The sequence below is a fragment of the Felis catus genome, chromosome C1, assembly GCF_018350175.1.
Source record: "Felis catus isolate Fca126 chromosome C1, F.catus_Fca126_mat1.0, whole genome shotgun sequence".
Lineage (NCBI taxonomy): Eukaryota > Metazoa > Chordata > Mammalia > Carnivora > Felidae > Felis > Felis catus.
The window spans coordinates 67,379,552-67,405,000 of record NC_058375.1 but is presented as its reverse complement, the minus strand read 5'-3'; the positions used below and the strand labels follow the sequence as shown (position 1 = coordinate 67,405,000).

Sequence of the window (25,449 nt, the reverse complement as noted above, 5' to 3'; positions counted from 1 at the left end):
TGTGGCTTCAGGCAAGGCACTGGACCTCTCATTTTATTCATTTGTGGGATAATAATACTAACTTACTTTATATGGTTATTGTGTGTGTTAATTAAATAATGATTGCAAAGCTCTCTGAAGACTATAAGATGGGCCATAAATACTGAGCCAAATTCCTCCACTCAATATCTCCCATTGGGTTATAAACACAAAGAATTCCATATATATTGGAAAAATGTGTGAGGAATAACTGTTAATGAGATTTTGAGGGAATTTTTGGTGAGCAGAATGTTATTATGCGATTAAGAAGGTATTGTGTGCCCAGTATTTAGAGCTAATGTTTTTTGGTTGCTGAGACAAGCCTTGGGGCTTCTAACCATTAACAAATGGTTATGAGATCCAGTTTAAATACTGTGTCTTATGGTAACAAACTGATACATATAGAATGAATTTAAAATATGTTTAACAAGTATATTTGCTGTTAGTATTAGAATCAGTTGTGAGTTTCAGATAACTCCAAACTCCAGTATCTTAAATAAAGCACATTTCTCTGGGATAATTACCGACAGTTCATTGGTCTAGGGCTGGTATGGACTGTCATGGTGTCAGATGCAGTTCTTCTGTCTCCTGGTTTGCCCATGCTCAATATGTGGCTACCACAACATAGTTTAAGGTGATTTACTCAGCTCCAACAATCATCTTCCCTTTACAGATACAAAAAGAAAAAGAAAATGGATAGCAGACAGAAAGGAGCAACGCAAGCGCAATCTTTAAACAATCTTACAGAAGCTTCCCTCTTGACTCTGCATATACCCTATTGAACAGGACTACTCAGTCACATGACTGTACCTAGTAATGGAGTTCAGGACACACTACCCTGAAATATGGCATGTTGGGGTGTTAAATGTGTTAAGCTAGAGGAATTTTTTTTAAAAGGTAAAAGAAAGAAGGTCATTCTGACTACCCCCTCGCCCCCACCAACTCTTCCCTGAAACAAGTCCTAAAATTCCATGCGGCATATTTCCTCCCTGTATCAGGAGGAGGGAAGGCATCCTTATCACTAGAGACAGGAAATTTAGGGTTAGGAAATCTACACAAACAAACCTTGTTAAACTAACTCTTCTCTTCCTGGTTACTTCTTCACCATTTACTACCTCTAGGCCAAACCCCTTTCTCTTGACAGTCCTTCACAAATGTACTGTTTTTATTTGTTTGTTTGTTTGTATAAAAGGTATAAAAGCTTCCTGTTCTGGTCACTTCTTCAGGTCTACATTTTCTTGTGAAGGTTCCCATGCATATATGAAAATTTAATAGTGTGTTTTTTTCTCCTGTTAATCTGTCTTTGCGAGCTTAATTTTCATACTCAGCCAGGGACCCTCAGAGAGTCAATATGAACTCTTTCCTCCCTTGCAATAGCTACAAAGGAAGCACTTTTTCTGAGTGCCATGTGCCAAGCTACAAATTCTATTAGTCTGAAAGGAGAGATTTTATGGTATAACTTACAGTCCTGTAGTATACCGTTTGTTTACAGGTAGTTTCAGATTATTAAAATATATAGCTCTATCTCAAGATGTAAAAAGCCACAGAGCATCTATAAAAGGAAAGAAATTAAAGATAGATTTTTTTTTGTATAGTGTTAAATGTGTGTCACATGGTCGATTAAAAATATATATAATAAAATATAAATATAAATATATATAAAATATACATAGTGTATATATGTATAATATATAGTATATATGTATATATAGTATATATATGTAAATATATATATAGTACATATATATATAAAATATATATATATATATATATATATATATATATATATATATAGTAAAGCAGATTTGTATATTTTTACTGAATCCCTTACTCAAAAGGGCGCTGTGGTTCTAGAGAGATGAAGGTAGGAGTCTAGGTTAGAAAATGACTAAAAGAAGAATCATAATTTAAATCCACTGGAATGATTATAATTGCATAGTTTTGTTGGGTGTTGTATGGTGTTTTTGAGGGTAAGGTAGAAGTGTAATTCTTATATCAGGGAAGTAACTGAAATAGGTTCATGGATCTAGATAGCACTCTAGACTTTGGAAGTTTGTATTAGAAACATGTTTTTGTGTTAAACAGATGAACTGAATAGAGACACTGGATGAGACCATGAAAAGTTCATTGCCTTCACTAGGAAAAGAGCTCAAAGTCTTATTGAAGTTAAGTAAAACTGGGTCAAGAGACAAAGTCTAATATCCCTTGTGCAGCTACTATGTACCATACATGTTGGGCACCTCTTCACATGTCCATTTATTCATGACAACACACTTCTGAGATACATATTATAATATTCATTTTTCCAACTAAATATTTGGAAGTACAGAGAGTTTGAATTATCTGATTAAAATCTGACAGCATATTGAATCACAAACCTACTATTAGACTCTTAAGTCTAATTGTACATTAGACTCTCAATGAGTGTTCCTTCTGTTACCGTGATACATCCTCAAAGAGGTCTAGGAATGGCATCTTTATGTTTGAAGACATATTGGAGATGTCAGTGGATAACATACGTATTTTGCAGATCAAAATTTAAAAATACTATAAATTCATTATAATTATCTGTATATCATCAGTTAACACAGTGGGTCAAGAATCGTCCCTTTCTTTTGCCAAATGTATATAATTATTTTGTTTGATTTAGGCCCAATAGAGTGGTTTTCTAAAGTTGAGTTAAAAGGAGGCATTAAACCTAAGTAAAAATATTTAAACTCAATATACATTAATATATAATTGTTTATCTTTGAAATTGTAATATATTTATTTCAAAAGTATTTATGCTCTGGCTTGGGGAAATTGCCTGAGAGTAGACCCTACCATGCTATGAGTAGGAGGGTAAATTAATACTACCTTTTAGAAGAGAAGGTTAGCAATGTAGCAAGAGTGTTCAAAATTTTCCTACCCTTTGATCATGCCCCTTAAATTTTATTCTGGGAAACTACTACATAACAAATAATCAGAGATTAGGACACAGATTTATATACAAGGATGTTCATTTCAGGAGTATGTAAATTAGTAAATAGAATGAAACTTACATTTCCAAAGAAGGTAAATACCATCTAAACTATAGCACAGTAATGTTTTAGGATATTATACCATCAAAATTATGCTTTAATAGTATTTGATAACATGTGAAATGTGGCTCAGTGAATTAGAGAGCAAACCAGGGTCTTACAGTTAATTTGGGAGCTCTGTTTACAATGCCAACAATTCACTATCGTTTTACACAGAAGATGGGGTTTCTAATTCATATTGCTGGACTTTAATCAAAGGAAGCGTAATTAAAATATATACATATATTTTCTCCCTTTCAGAAAATCTGGATGCATCAGATCAGAAAGGGTCTTTAAAATAACGTAGTGTTTTGTTTTTGCCTAAAAATAGTTTGGCTACTATTGTATTCTGAGTATACTTACTACTATAATAAGGATGTGTCAAGAGTTTGCAATTCATAAAAATATAGTTTCTACATTTTGCAGTTGATGCAGTTTTAGAAGAACTTGACCATATAATTTCATTTTTCCCTTTACCTTGGTTTCCATGTTACAAGACAAAGACATCAATGATAAACTACTTCCCAGGGATGTTTTTGAGCATTAGTTAATGTTTGTAAAGCCTCCACAGAGACCAGAGGATGAATAATGAAATAGACTCTCAAAGTAGTATTATCACTCTCGTCTTTCTCATTAGTCTCTAAGAGGCTTCATGCCAACTGTTAGCATTTCAGCTGCCAGAATGAGGGGTTTCTATTTTAATTTTGCCTAGAAAAGTGAACGTTCCTTGAACATCTGGGGTTCACCTCGGCATAATTCCAATAATGCTTCTATGGAATCAGGTATGTGAAGTGTGATGACCAGCACCACAAAGGAATTCATATCTAATTTTAGACCTGCTGTTTCAATTTATAATTTAGCTTACATTTTAAACCTATTAGGAAAAGCAGTATCTAAGTAATACATTTGAGATTTATTTGAGGTTTTTATGGAAGAAAATTTTGCTTTAAATTAAATTACATTAAAACCTTGTCTATGGGGAGTGGGCAAACAGAATGGGATTAGAATTTTGGCCAGCTACTTTCACCGTATTTTTCTATATATATTGTATCATGGCTAAGACATGAAAAAATGAATTCAAATGAAAAAAAAATTCACTCATTCAAACACATGTCTTAGAGGTATGGTATTGTGTGCAAAATGGTGCTAGGGATAGAAGGGTGACAAAAACAATGAAAATCCTACCCCCATGGAGGACACTTTGTTATAGCACCTACAAGACCCAGGATGATCTGACTATATTTTTATATATTCCATGAGCCTATGATATTATCTGTCACAAGTAGTCAGTGCAAGTTCGAGGAAAGAATGCATGGATGGGTGAACAATCAAGCACACCACAGTTGTGTAGAGACAGCCAAGAACATTTGCATTAACTAATTTCTGGGGACTTGTTGGCACTGAACCATATATGGGCCAATAAGAATTAAATATTTAATTTTACAGCGTAGTTGTTGTTTTTTATGAGTAAGGTGCTTTCATTAATGGAATAAATTCTGGACACGTAAATATGGGTTGATGAGCCTGAGTTTTTCTGAGGATTCAGGACATTAATTTGCAAAACTGGCAACGAAAGAAGCAGAGTGGGAATAAAGTAGCATCAAACCACATTTTATACGTTCAAAGAATACAGACAATAATCACAGTATCTATGACTCAAATTGCTCTTTAGGTCACTGTTGTAGAAACTATATCTGATTTTTGAGGTTTAGTTAAAGTCCAGAACAATGCTACCCAATAAAATTGTCTACAACGATGGCAATGTTATGTATATCTGCAATATGGTAGCCGCAAGCCATAGGTAGCTACTGAGCACTTAAAATGTAGCCACTGCAAATGAAAAGCTGAATTTTAAAATTAATTTAAATTTAAATAGCCACATGTCCCTGCCATTTTGGATAGGGGAGCTCTAGAAGGAGGAGGAGGAGGAGGAGGAGGAGGAGGAGGAGGAGGAGGAGAAGGACAGCAACAACAGCAACAGCAACAACAGAAGAGTCATGGTGATAAGAACTGTTTTTGCTAAAATATCTTTTTTTTTTCAATATATGAAGTTTATGATGAACAGAAAAAAATAAAATTTCGATGTAACAGTTGGAGCACATGCATCAGATTATGGTAGTAACCATAACCTGGTGACCGGTTGTCCCTTAGCAGTTGGGAGTTGGGAAGGCAAAGAGCAGAGAGTAGCACAGCCTGTGTCTAAAAGCTCCAACTAAGGAATGAGACAGACCTGCGTTTAAATTCTGATTTTAAAACTTAGAGCAGTGAAACTTTAGGCAGAATGACAAGATCAAACTCAACCATGATGCATAGATAAAAATATCTATATTCATATCATAAGGTCATGAGAATTAGAATAAAGCAGGTATAGTGCCTGGCATTCTGTCAGTGTGCAGCATATGATTGTAATTGTTGTTGTTGTACTATTATTTTCCAATCTGAAGTCGTCTTCAATGATTTGTGTATATAGGAAATAGCATGTTACAATGATGTTACTTGTTTTGATATCCATTCAGCCTGAATGTCCATTACCTTCTGTCTCTTTTCCCTAGTGAAAAATTATTTATTTCATCAAGTCTTTACGAAGATCACTTACACTACAGGTTTATCTGAAAACCATACAGGAAAGCGTAATCCTTTTTCAGAGTAGAAGAGGGTAGTGCCTACATGCTACTTTATGGTACTTTGTTCTTTCCCTGCTGTTTTCTTTCTTCCATGCTGTTTAAGATCTAGTATTTAGGATTTTTAGATGGTTAACTTCTGTATAGTTTTTACTCCTATTTTACAAACAAGGAAATGCAGGCTTAGAGAATTTTTCATTGCAGAACTATTAATACTTTGGCTATCATTATTAGCCCCTGGTAGGTAGGATATAATCCAGAAATCTGACATTCTAATTCTTAAAGATGGAATACCCTACTTTGTCCGAGAGTTGGTGATGCTGTAGTCACTTTATAAACATCCAAGAGGAGTGGTTTCAGCTATGCATGTTTAGCAGGTAGCCAGCAGGACAGATGGCATTGGCCAGTGTACCCTATACAGTGTATATTCTAAGAGGTCAGATGGCCAGAGTGAGTTACCTTAGAGCTAACGGTTGTGAAATCAGTTATTCGTGACCAGCACTTTACAAATGAAATATGTTAAAACAAATAGAACACATGACACAAAGGTAAACCCTTTTCACAAAACTTTTCATTGCATAAACATGTATGTGTGCACATGCTTGAGTCTTACTAAATTATGATGCCTAAAATATTTTTCATTTGGCTCACATCAAAAATAAAAAAAAGTCTGAAGGCTTATCTTTGAGGATTTCATGTCCCAAACTGTATTTTTAGGAAATATGTGGTTAATAAGTGAGTGAATGCAGGCCTCAGATGATTGTGCTAACAAAGTAGACAGTATTTAAGGACAGCACAGTACTGTATGCTGCACGGAGGTTCAGAGAGATTAAAATGATAATTTAGGATTGAAAATAAAAAGAAAATTAGAAATAAATTATAGAAAAGAAGGAAAAAGTAAAGGGAAAAATAAAGTCACCTCTTTAGTCTAAAAACAAACAAAAGATTTGTGGCGAGGTTTGCAAATTTTTACGGTCATAACTAGACTGAAAAATGCAGAGAAAAAATCGGAGTGCCTGCAGAAGCAAATGTATTATTTTGCTTCCTGGCACCAGGAGTTCACTCCTCACCTCCCCAAATTCACCTTTCTGCTCCTGCCCCACCTCTTCTGGGAACTGTTCCTCATATTTCTACAAATATTTCACTCCCAAGGAAGCAGTCGTTATCCCATGTGACCTTCCCCAAGAAACCCTTGATTCATCTTGAGTTGGGTGTATGACTAAACCAAGTGGAATTTTTTAATTGAAACTGAGAAAGGGTTACTCTCCTGTGATGGATTTCTAAGATGTAAAAACAATGCTTCCCGACCTATTTGGGCAGCTGTTCTGTAGCAAGAAGCAAAGATGAGAATTAGAGACAGTTCTGGGGGATTTGGAGCCATGGACTCCATTTCTTCCTGAGGCCCAGCTGTATCTCTGCCCTTCCCAAAGTTTTGGCATCTAATCCTTTTTGGGTTCTGAGAGCCAACAAATCTCTTTCTAAATTTCAAGTGTGAGAAGAGATACTATTATTTGACTAATATAGTTGTGGGCAGTACTACCAACAGGGATGGTCGTAAAAGAGAAGACATTGTAGGACACGTGAAAACAGGAGCAAAGATCAACAGACTAAGACACACGAAAACAATAATGAAATACAGAAACAGCACACCTAGGCTAATATGATTGATAAGTGAATGAGAAAGTTTGGTGGCCAAAATGAGAAATCTGAAGAGACATTTTAATTTGGATCATATATGGAGAGAAATAAGAATGCATATATGATAAGTGTGTCAAAAGTGTTTAATAAACCTGTTGTTTGGAAAGCTGTGGCTGAGAATGTTATTATTTGCTTACCAAACTCTGTTTCCTTTGTCGTCCAGTCTCATCACTATGCAACCTTTTCAAGTCCTTCTTGCAGTTTGCAGTTGTCATAGGATCGAGTTCTGACCTGTGGAATGTGTTCCTTGTGATGTGTGCAGATTAGAAGCCTGGACCTTAGAAACCTCCCTAAAGTGGGGTGCCTGGGTGGCTCAGTCAGTTGAGTGTCGGACTTCAGTTTAGGTTATGATCTCATGGTTCGTGAGTTTGACGGTTCTTGAGTTCGAGAGTTCGTGAGTTTGAGTCCTGCATCGGGGTTGCTGCTGTCAGCACAGAGCCTGCTCTGGAGCTTCTGTCTCCCTCTCTCTCTACCCCTCCCCTGCTTGCACTGTTTCTCAAAAATAAAATAAAAACATTAAAAAACAAAACAAAACAAAAAAAGAAGCCTCACTTAAAGTGACTCACATTTTCTTTTCCCACCCTGTAACTGTACAGAGGAGTTTGGTGATGGAGGAGAGGAGAGCCACGATACAAAAGAGCCTGGGACACCAGGGGCCGCATGGAAGGCTGCCTAAGTGGGAACAAGTGCTTGGACTAGAATGTGGGATAAAAATACACCTAGGGGCACTTGATTTAGGACAGGATAGGTTGTCTGCTCCGGAAGCCAGTGGTGGCTTATAGAATACAGTGGTGTTCAGTTATTTTGAAATAATTTATTTGTACATAGTGTTTTAACAAAGGATGAAACAGTAGGATACTGTTAAGGCTAGCAATGGCTGAATGACTGGATCCTACCCATTAGCAAGAGGATGACAATGGATAGTGTACATGAGATTATGTTTCCATCCCTGCTTCAATTTGCTCAGCCTCATTAGACCATAAAGAATAGCCTATACTCAACTGGTTGTAGAAAAATTTAATTTTAAGCCTGAAATGTTTCCATATCTGCAAGGAATTTCTGGATATACTTCACATTTGTAACATGATTCCATTGATTCTCATACATCATGTTATTGGCAAACAAAGGTACCTAAGGGATAGATACCGTTTGATAGTTTCAGCCATCGATGACTATGTGAGAGCTGCTGAGAATTTCAAGGTTATACTTAAACAGATATGGGCATGTCCTGAGAGCTTTGTGCTTCTTCGTAAAATTATCTGCAGAGGTGATCTTTGAAGAATATAGGAATCTTAATAAATTTCTAAAAGCATCTATTAAATGTTATGTGATTTCTCCTTGTTGAAAAAAGCAATCTACTTTCAAATTTATTTTATTCATTCCAGTTGCTGAACTGTAGGACAGTCAGCTAAAGAAAATGAGTAATTTAGGAAGTATATGTAGGTGCCCATATATTTTATTGTAAAAATAAAACATCGTAGAGGCTTAATAGGGACGAGGAAGCCATAATTTTGCCTCACACTTAGACTACGAATGCTTGCATGAGAACTGATGTCAACTGATGGAATAAAGTTATTTGCTTTGCTTTGTGTGTTTAATTTTTTTATTTTATTTTATTTTTTTTAATATATGAAATTTATTGTCAAATTGGTTTCCATACAACACCCAGTGCTCATCCCAAAAGGTGCCCTCCTCAATACCCATCACCCACCCTCTCCTCCCTCCCACCCCCCATCAACCCTCAGTTTGTTCTCAGTTTTTAACAGTCTCTTATGCTTTGGCTCTCTCCCACTCTAACCTCTTTTTTTTTTTCCTTCCCCTCCCCCATGGGTTCCTGTTAAGTTTCTCAGGATCCACATAAGAGTGAAACCATATGGTATCTGTCTTTCTCTGTATGGCTTATTTCACTTAGCATCACACTCTCCAGTTCCATCCACGTTGCTACAAAAGGCCATATTTCATTTTTTCTCATTGCCACGTAGTATTCCATTGTGTATATAAACCACAATTTCTTTATCCATTCATCAGTTGATGGACATTTAGGCTCTTTCCATAACTTGGCTATTGTTGAGAGTGCTCCTATGAACATTGGGGTACAAGTGCCCCTATGCATCAGTACTCCTGTATCCCTTGGATAAATTCCTAGCAGTGCTATTGCTGGGTCATAGGGTAGGTCTATTTTTAATTTTCTGAGGAACCTCCACACTGCTTTCCAGAGCGGCTGCACCAGTTTGCATTCCCACCAACAGTGCAAGAGGGTTCCCGTTTCTCCACATCCTCTCCAGCATCTAGAGTCTCCTGATTTGTTCATTTTGGCCACTCTGACTGGCGTGAGGTGATACCTGAGTGTGGTTTTGATTTGTATTTCCCTGATAAGGAGCGACGCTGAACATCTTTTCATGTGCCTGTTGGCCATCTGGATGTCTTCTTTAGAGAAGTGTCTATTCATGTTTTCTGCCCATTTCTTCACTGGGTTATTTGTTTTTGGGGTGTGGAGTTTGGTGAGCTCTTTATAGATTTTGGATACTAGCCCTTTGTCCGATATGTCATTTGCAAATATCTTTTCCCATGCCGTTGGTTGCCTTTTAGTTTTGTTGGTTGTTTCCTTTGCTGTGCAGAAGCTTTTTATCTTCATAAGGTCCCAGTAATTCACTTTTGCTTTTAATTCCTTTGCCTTTGGGGATGTGTCGAGTAAGAGATTGCTACGGCTGAGGTCAGAGAGGTCTTTTCCTGCTTTCTCCTCTAAGGTTTTGATGGTTTCCTGCCTCACATTCAGGTCCTTTATCCATTTTGAGTTTATATTTGTGAATGGTGTGAGAAAGTGGTCTAGTTTCAACTTTCTGCATGTTGCTGTCCAGTTCTCCCAGCACCATTTGTTAAAGAGACTGTCTTTTTTCCATTGGATGTTCTTTTCTGCTTTGTCAAAGATGAGTTGGCCATATGTTTGTGGGTCTAGTTCTGGGGTTTCTATTCTATTCCATTGGTCTATGTGTCTGTTTTTGTGCCATGCTTTGTGTGTTTGAGATAAAAGGAGACTTTTATATAAATCCAGGTAATTTTTTTTAATTTTGCAGTTACCTTCAAATTTAGTGACCTGTCTTTATCTCTTTATTGTCCTTGTCAACTCTAAACCCAATATTCTATCAAATGCCAAATAGTGGATTTCATTCATGTTATCTCTGACATTGTATTTTCTTTATCCATTAGGTCTACAAAATTGTATTAAGTTGTATCTCTATGGTCTGCACATTTCCATTTTATCAGAAATCGTGATACCAATGCATCTTTCCACTATGTAAATTGATGTTTTAATGGTGTTAATTTTATACATATTAATACCTTTACTTGGGGGGGCTAGTATTGTATAACAGTAAGGCAAAGCGTAGTACGAAGTCAGATTGGCTGGGTTAAAATCAACCACGTTCTACTTTTGTAACCTTGGACAAGCTACTTAGCCTCTCTGGGCCTCAGCTCCTTTATCTATAAAATGGCAATAGTAGGGGCGCCTGGGTGGCGCAGTCGGTTAAGCGTCCGACTTCAGCCAGGTCACGATCTCGCCGTCCGTCACTTTGAGCCCTGCGTCCGGCTCTGGGCTGATGGCTCAGAGCCTGGAGCCTGTTTCCGATTCTGTGTCTCCCTCTCTCTCTGCCCCTCCCCCGTTCATGCTGTGTCTCTCTCTGTCCCAAAAATAAATAAACATTGAAAAAAAAAATAAAATGGCAATAGTAATGATGCGTACCTCAGAATCGTATTGTGGAGGTAATATGACTAAGTGTATGCTGTGTGCTTAGAACAGTCCCTTAATAGACACTAATGCTTGCTGATTTTTTTTTTTGTGGTTACTGTGGTATAATGCATTAAAATGGGTAATGTGGATGGGAAAAGAGATAAACCTCTGCCCTTAAATGCTTTGGATTGCAGTGGAGAAAACGTATGTACACATAAATAATTATAGAATGTGATATAGGTGCATATAAAGTGCTTTAAGATTTTGGAAAAGGAAGCGACTAGCTATTTTGGGATGTCAGAAATTTTACAGGGAGTTACATTTGGTTTAAACTTAAAGAAGTGTGCTAGAGAAAGGTAGGAAACCATTGAAAGAACAGAAAACAGAACAGGCAAAACACCAGGAGTGAAACATGGTGAACATGTTCAGGAAATAAAAAGTAATTCATTAATTCAAAAATGGTTCATCGTTCATTGAAATTAGAGTCTTGGTTCTCAACAGGTAGCGGTTTTGTTTCTTCCAGGAAGTGTATGGCAGTGTCTTTATTCTCACAACAGGGAGGCACTGTTGTCATTTAGCATTTAAAAACCAGGCCTGCTGCTAAACAGCTCCCACAACAAGACTTCTGTGGCCTGAGGTATCAGTTGTGCTAAAGGCAAGAAGCCCTGGACTAAAGAGTTGGGCAGGCAGAGAGGAGTGGACTACAGGTAGGAATTTGGTTGGGATTCACTTTAAAAGAGCCTTCTGTGCAATTAGAAAGACGCTGCCTTATAATGGCTGCCTGAACTCTGATCTTTTAACTCCCTGAGGTTCCAGAACATTTGCCATCTGATAATTGATATATTAACAGTCCGTCTCCTGTCAGCTTTATTTAGAGTGTCTTCACTTTAGGCAAGTAAATTCCACATTTTCTTCAGCCTTCTGCTCTTCTTAGTCATTGAAACCAGCCTTAACATCATTTAAGGTAAAAATGCTGTCCTCAGAAGTGCCAATCCATCTCCCTCTCAGGCCTTGCTTAAAATGTGTATCAAAACCATAGTGTCCATTCACTGTTTCCTTCCTTCACAATTGTTTTCTGCATATTTTTAGTGGGCTCTTTCACTTACCTTTCTCCCTACTGCAGATGCTCCCTGAACTCTGTGATATTCCACTTTCGTGATTGTTGTTAGTCTTGGAAAAACATAGAAGAGTCTTTTTTCATATACTTTTGTTTGTCTTTTCAGGTAATCGAAGGTACAAAGAGAAAGAGGGGAAGGAATAGATGTGAAAGGATCAGAGTAAACAATCACTTTGAAGGCTTTAGCTTTTTAGTAAATAGGTTTCTCTACCAACCCAGTGCTGTATGACTAAAGGAATTCAGGAGCATTTAGACAAGAGGAACAACAAAACTACATCGTTTGCTGCTTTTCCAGAAGAAAATCAAAGTATTGCTGAGGGTCTTCTACTTCCTGCTGATTTTGTTTTTCTAAAAATGTGTATTGATTTCTTCCACCTCAGAGATTCATAAATGTTATTAAAAATGAATGGCAGGTCTGATTTAAATTAAATGTCAGGTGGTTGATAGGTTTCATAATACTTTTTTTAAATTTTAATGACATTCTTACTTGATTTTGTATTAGAGGCATGCAAAACATAGAATACCAAAATCCACAATAGTATATGCTAAATGAATGCATGAATAATGAAGCCCTTGCTTTTTAAAAATAAAAAGGAACAGTATATATATATATATATATATATATATATATATATATATATATATATATATATATATATATTTGTTATGGCTTGTTCCAAAGCCACGTAGGCTAAATAACACCAAGGTTCTACTCATTAGATAAGACAGAAACCCCACCTTCGACTTACTTGCTCCTATTCTTGTCTTTTAAGCATAGTAATTACTCAAGTAATAGCAAATTCCTTGTTCATTTGGAAAGCACTGCCAGATACCAGGATGTAAAAAAGTAGGACGAAGGGTTGCATTTTATTATAGTCTATTATAATGTCTTTGGGGTGAATGTCAACCTTTCATAATGCCACATTGTATAAGACTCTGAAAAAATTCCTTTTATTTGCCCAAAATGGCTTGTCATATGTTCTAAAAGTCTGAAGAGTAAACACATGCTTTCTATGTATATAGAGGCAATTTCTTTTCTACTCTCTTCTTTTGCCCAAGTGAGTGTTTCCTGGCCATAACCACTTAGACATTATACATTTCCAAATGTTTTATCCTCAGACACTTGATTACTCTAAATATAACCCCTGTATTCAGTATCACCCCCACCTAAAAGGCATTCAATTGACCAGAAGGAAGAAGCAGGCTGTTGTGAAACCAGTACTCCAGGAACTTGACTAGTTTATCACAGGTAGACAATTTGTGTTATTTTCTCTTTGTGGAGTTCACCCCACGCTGCTCCTTACAATCCAAAGTAGCACTTTCCTTTTTCTGATAGTGCTCCCAGCGGATGCTGAAACACTCTGCCACCTCCACTTTACTGATGTGTGCATTTCGCCCCCCTGTGAATTACCTCTGTTGAATTTTCTTTTGCTTTTTCTCAGGCTCCTGCTGACAAAGCCTGCAGACAGCAATGTACATCCTTAACAGACAGAGTACCCTGCTCCCAGCAGGGCAACCCAGGCATTCACAGCTCACACACGTTGTTGATCAAGTGCTCCACAGAAAAAGCTGTCTGTCTGCCACAGGCAGAGGGTGAAAAATCTTTGACGATTCTCAGAGGACCCACCCACTCAACCCTGCCTATTTTTTTCAAAATTGGAAAGAGCATCAAGTCCATTATATTGAATATAAAGATTTTTTTTTTCCTCTTCCTTGCTTCCTTGGCTTGAAATAATTTCTGTTCTGGGGTCAGGCGTTACAAAATGAAAAGGCTCAATAGAGTGTAAATTCAAGTTCGTAGTTTACTGCATCCCATTCTATCATTCATTCATTTAACAAATAGTTTTGAATCCCTGCCATCTGTCAGACACCATTCTACCCCTAATCTGTCTTTAATGTTTGCCCCATTGCCTCTAGTTTTAAACATGTTGATTTTTCTCCCCTGTCACCACAGACATCTCCAGAAAAACAAATGTAACTGATCACATGTGCTATTTGTTGTGGCATGGCCCCTCTTATCGGGGAACGTGGAGCTCTCTGACTTTTCCAGCAGGAGTTTTCAAATCAGGAGTTCTACATAGGATTGTGATGCTGAGTAGACTCATTTCAAATATCCATCACCTGCTGTGTCTTATTTTAGTGTCACCTTAACTCTCCCAGTCTACAGAAATGGTGCGGAAATTATCTAATAGACCTTACAGAGGCAGAAATAACTCTGTGTTCGTTCAAAGATTGTTTATATAGATTTATTTGAAGATGATTGCATTTTAATGCAAAGAATAATACACTTCTGGCAAAAATTATGATTACAATTTATTATCTTCTTTTTAAAGTTTGGTTCAAATGCTAAGAGTGTTTTCTGTTGCAGAAATTTTTATGTGGCCTATGTTTATCATAATGCCTCTCTTTATATAACACCAAAAGTGTCAATTCGTTGGGGAAAAGACAGATAAAACACATCTTTGCTATGACATTTCTTTAAAAAGCTATTTAAACCTTTTTTGATTTCACATGAGAATTTGAAAAATCTACTAAAGTAGTACAGCAAAAGGACCAGATTGTAGTACAATAAGTCAATGAAGAATAGTCTTTTAATATTGCAGAAAGAACTCAGACTTTGACTTCAAAATCACACAGAACTGCTGGAGTACATAGCCCAGTCCTAGAGATTATTAAATCTATTGCTTTATTCTTTCAGAGTGTATTTCCTTGTTTTTCATGTTCATTTAATGTATCTCCTGCCAGGGTGTCTGAAGTTTGAATGAGATATCATAGGTGGAATGAACAAATCCCAGGTCCACTCATACTGGAGGCACTAGAAAACACTCTTTTTCATGAGCTTGTTTTAGAAATAACTGTCATCTTTACCAGTGTGTGTGTGTGTGTGTGTGTGTGTGTGTGTGTGTGCGTGTGTGTGTGCGTGTGTGTGTTTACTTGTTTATTTTCCTCCTTCCAAGTAGACTGTGGGTTTCTTGATAATAGTGTTGATGTCTCACATTTTATTAGCACTGTCTCCAAGTACCTAGCAGAGTCTCAGACATGATTACTTTCCAGCTAGTAACAAAATAGCAGATAACGATTGGAATTAATTCAGGTGAAACCTTTTTGACAGTACCAATGGGATTCATAAAGATGCAAACTTCCTGGTTTGCTCCATGGTTGAAGGATATGTTCTTTCACACAGAGGCTATGACTCTTATTAACAAATAAAAAAAGAACTAACTTGCTTTGTTTGAGGTCTAATTTTATCACCGGTGTCAATCACAAAGACTAAATTGACTGAGTTATAATTCACATTTATTCAGATGATATAAGTAAATTAAGCAATTAAACATATGTTCAGTCATCCTTGAACGAATGATCTCAATATTTAAAAGTAGCAAAACTTGGAGAGTGATGAAAGCTATAAATGATTCAATTCAATTCAATTTCACAAATAACCAGTTCAGAAAATGGTGGGGAATATAGGTGTTGAACAACTTTAGAATTAGAGTCCTGATTTTTGCTACATAGTCCTTTTGTTTTGTGTTTAAAGTTTTTATTTAAATTCCAGTTAATATACATTGTAATATTAGTTTCAGGTGTAGAATTTAGTGATTTATAACTTACATACAGACTCAGCACTTATCACAAGTGCCCTCCTTAATACCCATCACCCATTTAGCCCATCCCCCTGCCAACCTCCCCTTCTGGTAACCCTTAGTTCTCTATAATTTAAGAGTCTGTTCCCTAATTTGTCTCTCTCTCTTTTTTCTTTTTGCTCCTTTGTTTTGTTTCTTAAATTCCACATATGAGTGAAATAATATATTTGTCTTTCTCTGACTGACTTGTTTCACTTAGCATAGTACACCCTAGCTCCATCATTGAAAATGGCAAGATTTCATTCTTTTTGTTGGCCGAGTAATATTCTATTGTATACCACATCTTCTTTATCCCTTCATCAGTCAATGGACATTTGGACTCTTTCCATAATTTGGCTATTGTTGAGAATGCTGCTATAGACATTGGGGTGCATATGTCCCTTCAAATCAGTATTTTTGTATCCTTTGGGTAAATACCTGGTAATTTTGTATCCTTTGGGTAAATAGCAGGTAATATCTGCTTTAGTGCAATGGCTGGATCATAGGGTAGTTCTATTTTTAACTTTTTGAGAACCCTCCATACTATTTTCCAGAGTGGTTGCATCAGCTTGGTGGTTTTCACCAATAGTGTAAGAGGTTCCCCTTTCTCTGCCTTCTCGCCAACATCTCTTGTTTCCTGTGTTGTTAATTGTAGCCATTCTGACAGGTGTGAGGCAATATCTCATTGTGTTTTTGATTTGTATTTCCCGGATGATGAATGATGCTGAGCATCTTTTCATGTGTCTGTTAGCCATTTCTATGTCTTCTTTGGTAAAATGTGTATTCATCTCATTTTTTAATTGGATTATTTATTTTTGGGCATTGAGCTTGATAAATTCTTTATATATTTTGGATACTATTTATCATATATGTCATTTGCAAATATATTCTCCCATTCTGAAGGTTGCCTTTTAGTTTTGTTTATCGTTTCCTTTGCTGTGCAAGAGCTTTTTATCTTGATGAAATCCCAATAGTTCATTTTGCTTTTGCTTCCCTCGCCTCAGGAGATAGATCTATCAAGAAGTTGGTGCAGCTGAAATCAAAGAAGTTGCTGCCTGTGTTTTCCTCTAGGATTTTGATGGCTTCCTGTCTCACATTTAGGTCTTTCATCTATTTTGAATTTATTTTTGTGTATGATGTAAGAAAGTGGTCCAGTTTCATTCTTTTGCATGTTGCTCTCTTGTTTTCCCAGAACCATTTGTTGAAGAGACTGTCTTTTTTCCATTGGACATTTCCTGCTTTGTCAAAGATTAGTTGACCATGTAGTTGTGGGTCCATTTCTGGATTTTCTGTTCTGTTCCATTGATCTATGTACCTGTTTTTGTGCCAGTACTATACCGTCTTGATGACTACAGCCTTGTAATATAGCCTGAAGTTTGGAATTGTAATGCCTTCAGCTTTGCTTTTCTTTTTTAAGATTTTTTTTGGCTATTTGGGGTCTTTTGAGGTTCTATACAGATTTTAGGATTGCTTCTTCTAGCTCTGTCAAAAAAAATGGTGGTATTTTGATTGTATTAAATGTGTAGATTGCTTTGTGTAGTATAGATGCTTTAACAATATTTGTTCTTCTGGGGAGCTTGGGTGGCTCAGTTGGTTAAGTGTCCAACTGTTGATCTCAACTCAGGTCTTAATCTCACGGTTTGTGAGTTTGGGCCCTGTATAGGGCTCTGTGCTAATGGTGCAGGTCCTGCTTGAGATTCTGTCTCTTCTTCTTTTCTTCCCTTGTGCTTGTGCTCGCTCTAAAAATAAATAAATAAACTTAAAAAAAAGCCAATATTTATTCTTCCAATCCATGAACATGGGATGTTTTTCCATTTATTTCTTTTGTTTTGTTTCCTGAGAGAGAACAGGGAAGAGGTGGAGGGAGAAGAAGAGAGAGAATCTTAAGATCTTAAACAGTCCCTATGCTTAGTGTGGAGCCTTATATGGGGGCGCAGTCTCACTACTGTGAGATCATGATCTGGGCCAAAATCAAGAGTTGGATGCTCAACTGACTGGGCCACCCACTCGCCCCTGTTTTTCCATTTCTTTGTGTGTCATCTTCAATTTCTTTCATAAGTGTTCTGTCGTTTTCAGAGTACAGATCCTTTATGTCTTTGGTTAGGTTTATTCCTAGGTAACCTATGGATTTTAATGCAATTGTATATGGGATACCTTCCTTGATTTCTCTTTCTGCTGATTCATTATTTGTGCATAGAAATGCAACAAATCTTCTGTATGTTGATCTTGTATCCTGTGACTTTACTGAACTTGTGTATCAGTTCTAGCAAGTTTTTGGTGGAGTCTTTCGGGTTTTCTACTTAGAGTATCATGTCATCTGCAAATAGTGAAAGTTTGACTTCTTCCTTGATGATTTCGATGCCTTTTATTTCTTTTTGTTTTCTGGTTCCTGAGAGTAGGACTTCTAGTACTATGTTAAATAACAGTAGTGAGAATGGACATCCCTGTCTTATTCCTGACCATAAAGAAAAAGCTCTCTGTTTTCCCCATTGAGGATGATATTAGCTGTGTTTTTTTCATATATGGCCTTTTTGATGTTGAGGTATGTTCTATCTGTCCCTACTATGTTGAGGGTATTTATCAAGAATGGATGTTGTCCTTTATCAAGTGCTTTTTCTTCATCTATTGAGAGGATCATATGGTTCTTATCCTTTCTTTTATTAATGTGATAGATCATGTTGATTGATTTGCAAATATGTAACCACTCCTGCACCCAAGAATAACTCCCACTTGCTTGTAGTGAATAATTTTTTTAATGTGTTGTTGGATTCAGTTTGCTAGTATTTTACTGAGAACTTTTGCATACATGTTCATCAGGGATATTGGCCTGTGGTTCTCTTTTTCAGTGGAGTCTCATCTGGGTTTGGTATCAAGGTATTCTGGCATCATAGAATTAATTTGGAAGTTTTTCTTCCTTTTTTTCCTTTTAGATTTGTTTGAGAAGAATAATATTGACTCTTTGTTTGGTCTACCAAACTCTATGTTTGGTAGAGTTCACCTGTGAAGCCACCCAGCCCTGGACTCCTGTTGTGGGATGTTTTTTGATTACTGATTCAGTTTCATTGCTAATTATCAGTCTCTTCAAGTTTTCTATGTCTTCTTGTTTCAGTTTTGGTAGTTATATGTTTGTAGGAATTTATCCATTTTTTCCCAGTTGTCCAATTTGTTGGCATATGATTTTTCATTATATTCTCTTATAAATGTATTTCTATAGCATTGGTAGTTATTTATCTTTTCTCATCTGTGATTTTATTTATTTGGGTACTTTCTGTTTTCTTTTTGATAAGTCTGCCTAGAGGCTTATCAATTTTATTAATTTTTTCAAAGAACCAGCTCCTGGTTTCATTGATCTGTTCTATTGTACTTTTAGTTTTTATATAATCTATTTCTGCTGTAATCTTTATTATTTCCTTCCTTCTGCTGGCAGTAAGCATCTTTTGTTGTCTTTTTTCTAGCTTCTTTAGGTATAAGGTTAGGGTGTTTATTGGAGATTTTTCTTTCCTTTTATGTGGGCCCATATTGCCATATACTTCTCTCTTAGGACCACTTTTGCTGCATTCCATTGGTTTTGGACCTTTGTGTTTTCATTTTCATTTGTTTTCATGTGTTTTTAAAAAAATTTTTTTTTGATTTCCTGCTTGACCCATTCATTGTTTGGGAGCATGTATTTTTGGTCTTTCCAAATTTTTTTTTTCTTGTGGTTGACTTCTAGTTTCATAGCGTTGTGGTCAGAAAAGGTACTTGGTATGATTTCAATCCTTTTGTTATTTGTTGAGGTCTGTTGTGACCTAACATGTGATCTATTCTGAAGAATGTTCCATGTACTCTAAAAAAGAATGTGTATTCTGTTGTTTTAGGGTGGAATGCTCTAAATATATCTGTTAAGTCCATCCAGTCCAGTGTGTCATTCAAAGACATTATTTTCTTGTTTATTTTCTGTTTAGATAATCTCTCCATTGATATCAGTGGAGTGTTACAGTCCCCACTATTACTGTGTTATTATCAATTAGTTCTTTTATGTGTGTTACTAATTGTTTTGTATATTTGGTTGCTCTCCTGTTGGGTGCATAAATATTTAAAATTTTTATATGTTTTTGTGGATTGCCTCCTTTATGATTATATAATGCCCTTTGTCTCTTTTTACAGTCTTAAAGTCTAGCTTGTCCTATATAAGTATTGCTATTCTAGCTTTCTTTTGACACTCATTTGCATGAAAAATGTTTCTCCACCCCCTCTCTTTCAATCTGCAGGTATCTTTAGGTCTAAAATGAATCTCTTGAAGGGAACATATAGATGGACTTTGTTTTTGTTTTTTGTTTGTTTTGTTTTTTTATCCATTCTGATATCCAATATCTTTTGATTGAGCATTTAGTCCATTTACATTCAAAGTAATTATTGACAGATGTGTATTTATTGCCATTTTATTATTTGTTTTGTCATTGTTCTGGCGATTTTCTCTGATCCTTTTTTGTCTTTGTCAGTGTTGATTACTCCTTTGCACTCAGAATCCCCTTGAATATTTCTTGCAGGGCTGGTTTAATGGTCACAAACTCCTTTTAGTTTTTGTTCATTTGGGAAACTCTTTATCTCTCCTTATCTTCTGAATGATAGCCTTACTTGATAGAGGAATCTTGGCTGCAGAGTTTTCCCATTCAACACTTTGAATATATCATGCCACTCCCTTCCAGTTTGCCAAGGTTCTGTTGAGAAATCTCCAGCTAACCTTATGGGTTTCCCTTCATAAATTAAGGACTTCTTTTGTCTTGCTGGTTTTAAGATTTTTTTCTTTATCCCTATATTTTGCAAATTTAATTACAATATGTCTTGGTGTTGCCTGCTGCTTTTGCTGATGTTCATGAGAGTTCCTTGTGCCTCTTGAATCTGGATGTCTGTCCTCAGATTAGGGAAGTTTTCTGCTATTACCTATTTAAATAAATAAATTTTCTATCCCTTCTTCTCTTCTTCTTCTGAGACTCCTATAATATAAATGTTACTTCTTTTGATGGAGTCACTGAGTTTCCTAAGTCTATTCCCGTGTTGCATAATTCTTCTTTCTCCTTTTTTTTTTCAGCTCCATTATTTTCCATTATTTTGTCTTCTAGGTCATGAATTATTTCCTCTGCTTTTCCAGCCTGCTGTTCATTGCATCACGCCTATTTCCAATCTCACTTATTGTATTCTTCATCTCTGATTGATCTTTTTTTTTTTTTTAATTCTTTTATACCTGTGGTAAGGATCTCACTTATGTCTTCTTTTCTCAAGCCCAGTGAGTATCTTTATAATTGTTGCTTTAAATTCTCCATCAGACATGTTACTTATATCTGTTTTGCTTAGATTCTGGCCATAGCCTTATCTTGTTCTTTCATTTGGGTTAAAATATACTGTTTTGTCATGTATCTCTGTCCTTGCTTTCTTCTCTGTGTTAGCAAAGCCAGTTATGTCTCCTGTTCCTGAAAGTAATGGCCTTATCAAAAAGAGGTCATGTATTGCCCAGAGCCTGGAACTTCAGGGAGTGTCTCATGTGTGTGCTGCTTGCTCTTTGCTGTTGTGTTTTGGCTCTTCTGTTTTTAGACCAGTTGTCTGCAGAAGCTCTCCTTGTCTGCTGTGGGCAATATTTGGTCCCTGGCCTGAATGTGGTGAGTTATAACCAGGTGTGCTCTGGTCTACTTATAAAATGAGACCTGACACTACTTGCACCAGAGCTGAGGCCCTGCAGAACTCTCTGATCAAGACATGGTGTGACATAAGTGTGTGCTGATCTTCTGAGGGAGGGGCCTACCATGCGGAGACTGAGACAGGCTTGACTGAGAAGGACAATGCTGCCAGAGTGTAGGAGGATAGGGCTTAGTGTAAGCAAGTTAGGCTGCCAGTGTCAATCCCATGCTCCTTCCTACAGGTGGCTCTGTGTTTATGCTGTAGGGTGGGGGATAGAAGTGGCACCAGTCAGCTCCTTTGTTCCCAGACAGGTGTCTCTGAATGCTGCCTCTCAGGGATGTGCTCCCAGAAGACCAAATAATCTCTTCCCATTTGCTCCAGGTGTTTTGGAGGTCCCTGTTCCCATGCTAGACCATGCTTCCCCTGGGTTGTCTGCCTGGCTCTTCTTCAGGAGCAGCACAGTGTCCTTCAGGATCTATCCCAGCCAAGCTTGCTGACCTTTAAAACTCCAGGCTTTAAGCCACACGGTTTGCAAGAACTCATGAAATTCAGCCCCTTTCGTTTTCCAAGCCAGTGGCTTTTGGGGAAATGTTCTCCTTTTGTTTCCCCTGTATGCTCTTTTCTCTCTCTGTCTCTCTCCCTCCCCCTCCCTCCCCCTGTCCCCTTTTCCAGGGCCCTGGGTCCCTTTCCTCAGCACCTGTGATCCATTACTCCCCTGACACATATCTCTGTACTTCCTACTTTCTTTAGTATGATCTCTCCATTTAGTTGTAGAGTCTATTCTTTCAGTCTTTAGGTTGATTTCTAGACAAGCATATTTCAAAATAGACCTCCATTCTTATTTTGATTGTCCTGTTCTATCATTTCCATATATTAAACGGAGAAATAGTAGTGATTTTTAAATTACATTGTTCATTCCCACCAATGATTGAAAGATCGTGGCATGCCATCTATAATAGCTCAGATATGCCTCAGGCTAAAGTAAATACCACAAAAAATAATATTTACTTTTAAAGTACATTTATAAATTCAGTACAATTCTATGTTAATAAACTGCACTCATTGCAAACTGTGAAAACATCGCTTTAAACTTACTCTAAGAAGAGGAATTGGCATTTGCATTGAAGTCATCTGCATTAAGGGGATCTTTAAATGCCTAAACAGAAGCACTGAAGAGTATTTCAAAAAGGTAGCACTGTTCAGCCACAGGATTGGATCTAGAAATGGGTTTTTTCTTTAAGGATCAGCGTATGCATTAAACAATTAAAGAGCTTAACACTAAAGCATTATAAAATCTCCTAACACTGGGACAAATTCTCAGATGTTAGTTTGCTCTAGAATTACCTTAAGATGATGTCATTATTGTCCATTGTAGTGGCATTGAGGGTGGAAGTCTGAATCCCCATAACATAGGGGTGAAAAGCAGAACTGTTACTGTGTTAACATTTGTTGAGTTGTATATGGTGTGTATCCTATATATCGAGATGTCAAATTAGAAGAATTTAGAGAAATTGTGAATGTGTGTAACATAAATAATAATGGAGGGAATCAGAGTATTTGGCTCTGAGTGAAAAAGAAAACAAAGCTTTTGTTTGCAGTTTAATTCAAACATTTAAAGGATTATCATGAGGAAGCAATAAATGTTCTTAGTACTTCCACAGGATGATGCATAAACATTCTAAACAAGGCAGATTTGGAGTCAACATAAGTCCCAGCTTTTAATTAAATGTATCCAGTTGTGAATGTTGGGATTTTATATGTGATATTTTTGCATAGTGGTAGATTCATTGTGAAGCTAATGAAGCTTATGCTTTATTCATCTTAACCTCACCAGTGGGTTCAAAGGACCTGAGGTTAATTTTGTAATTCTAGTTTTATATTATTTTTCTTAACATGATTCTTCAAATATCAACATTTTGGGCTCAACAGAAACTTTAATCTTTCTCTTCTTGGGTGGCAATAGGCCTCCATATTTTGTATCATCCTTTCCACTTGTAAGACTCTGCATTCTTAAAAATTTGCTACTCTTTTTTCATTGACTTCTTTTATTATATATAATGTATTGACCAGACACCCTCTATTATACCTAGGTTTGTGAGAATTAGCACTGTAAGCATAATTTGCCTCCCATTCATCATAGAGCATGCCATACCCAGTGACAGTAAATATTGGGGTACAATTTGACACTTCTTTTCCCTCTCAAATGGTGTCTCTGAGTACACATGAATAATTAGGGATATCACAATTTAAATATCTGGTTTAATCTAGAATTTTAGACAACTGTAAAAATAGGGAAGAATAGAACATTGGGTACTCTAATGCTTAAGTATAATCACACATGCATATGCATTGTTTACCTGTAAAACATGAGAGAAAAAATATTTGTTTTCATTAATTTTAGTGCATTTGACAGCTTTCTTTTGTATGAATATATTTTTCTGTAATTTTAGAAGGAAAATACTGACAAATACTGCAAACACAAATGTTATTCTCTTCCAAATATCATGTTTTCCTAATGTTAACAAAAAAAGTACACAATTATACTTTGGAAATTAAGGGGCAAAGGGATCCTCTTAACTATGTCTGGGAAGTTCCAATGACTAATTCATTAGGTTCAGAAATGATTGATTAAGAGATGGATAAAATGGCTAGTTGAGTTCATAGCATAAGGGATCAATATAGAAAAATAATACAGTGGAACTTTTTAGAAAAAAAAATGGCATTGAGGAAGAGAACAGTATAATCAAGGCTGTATAGTGAAGAACTCTGTATAGTGCTTTATAGTGGAAGAAAAACACATTTTCACAAACATTAGGTAATAACAAACAAATTAGAAATGAACTCCAGTTGCAAGGGATGTGATTTGTGAACCCACATTTTAAATCCTTTCTTACTGTAAATCTCAACGTAATGGACAATGTGGACATGTGACATCTCTAATAATGAACAGAATGCCGTGCCAAATTGATTCGTTTTAGGACAATGCTATAAAAAAAGCAGCAGCAATAAGAAAGTATGATGAGTGATCCATAAGTCTGAAAACTTTAGATTTAATCCTTTCATGATTAGAAGCAATGACTACGGTTCTGCCAAACATTGTTTTGAACTGGTAGTATATCCCTGAAAAACATTTCTAGTGAGATAAAAGTATGGTATAATTGATTCAGAAGTATAACTGAATAGCATAAAAGTAAGTAGAGGATTAACAATGCCCATCTCCTTAAAAATGTTTTAAAATGTTTTGCAAAACAAACAAACACAAAAAACTAATGGCAAATCCATCGATGAGGAATATTTAGTTATCATAATGGATATTTAGTTATCTATGAAATAGGGAGTAGGGATCATTGAAGGGAAAACATTTCCCATTTAAACTGCCAAGATCTAACATTAAAAGACTTTTTGAGGGAATTCTTGCATATTAAATCAATAATAAAAGTTTTCAAGACAGCTGAGCCTAATTTTGAATGGATTTCAGAAGTATTTAGAAAATTAAATACGCTGGTTATTGTTGCAAAAGATTTACCATGAAAAGAAGCATCCTCTATTTCATCCAAAGGAGAAAATTTCTCTTAAAAAGATCACTTATTGGGGACCACTGAGTTATTCAGACAGGTGAAATCACATCCTCCCCCAGGAACCAATGTGTCACCTGACCTTCTTGATCCTCCAGAGCCTGCCTCCAACAAGTCCCTGGTTATTCACCCTGTTTCCAGATACAACTTCTGCATTGCCCTTCACAGCTTTCGGTGTGCTCTTGGACTGTGAGTATATGTGAATAATAAACTGCTATCAGTAACATCTGTCCAGTGTCAGGTGTCATGTGTTTGGGCCACCTCTGTAGCCATAGGGTAGAAATCTCTCCTCACCAGTGGTATGAAAAGAAGGCAATAAAAGCAAATAAAAAGTATTGGTGCTTTTATGATATGAAATT

The 25,449-nt window shown here is 36.4% G+C and overlaps 2 long non-coding RNA genes across 2 annotated transcripts in view; one reads left to right on the top strand and one right to left on the bottom strand.

The window, feature by feature from the left end:
• The window catches only part of LOC123379667, an 11,997-nt gene extending 4,409 nt beyond the window's left edge, over window positions 1-7,588 (bottom strand). Inside the window, exons 1-2 of the long non-coding RNA XR_006584425.1 lie at window positions 7,534-7,588; window positions 543-683 (exon numbers count right to left, since the gene is read on the bottom strand). This is a non-coding gene — a long non-coding RNA (uncharacterized LOC123379667). The remainder of the gene's footprint in view (window positions 1-542; window positions 684-7,533) is intronic.
• LOC123379666 overlaps window positions 1-25,449 on the top strand; it is a 393,177-nt gene that overhangs the window by 50,733 nt on the left and 316,995 nt on the right. The window lies entirely within an intron of this gene.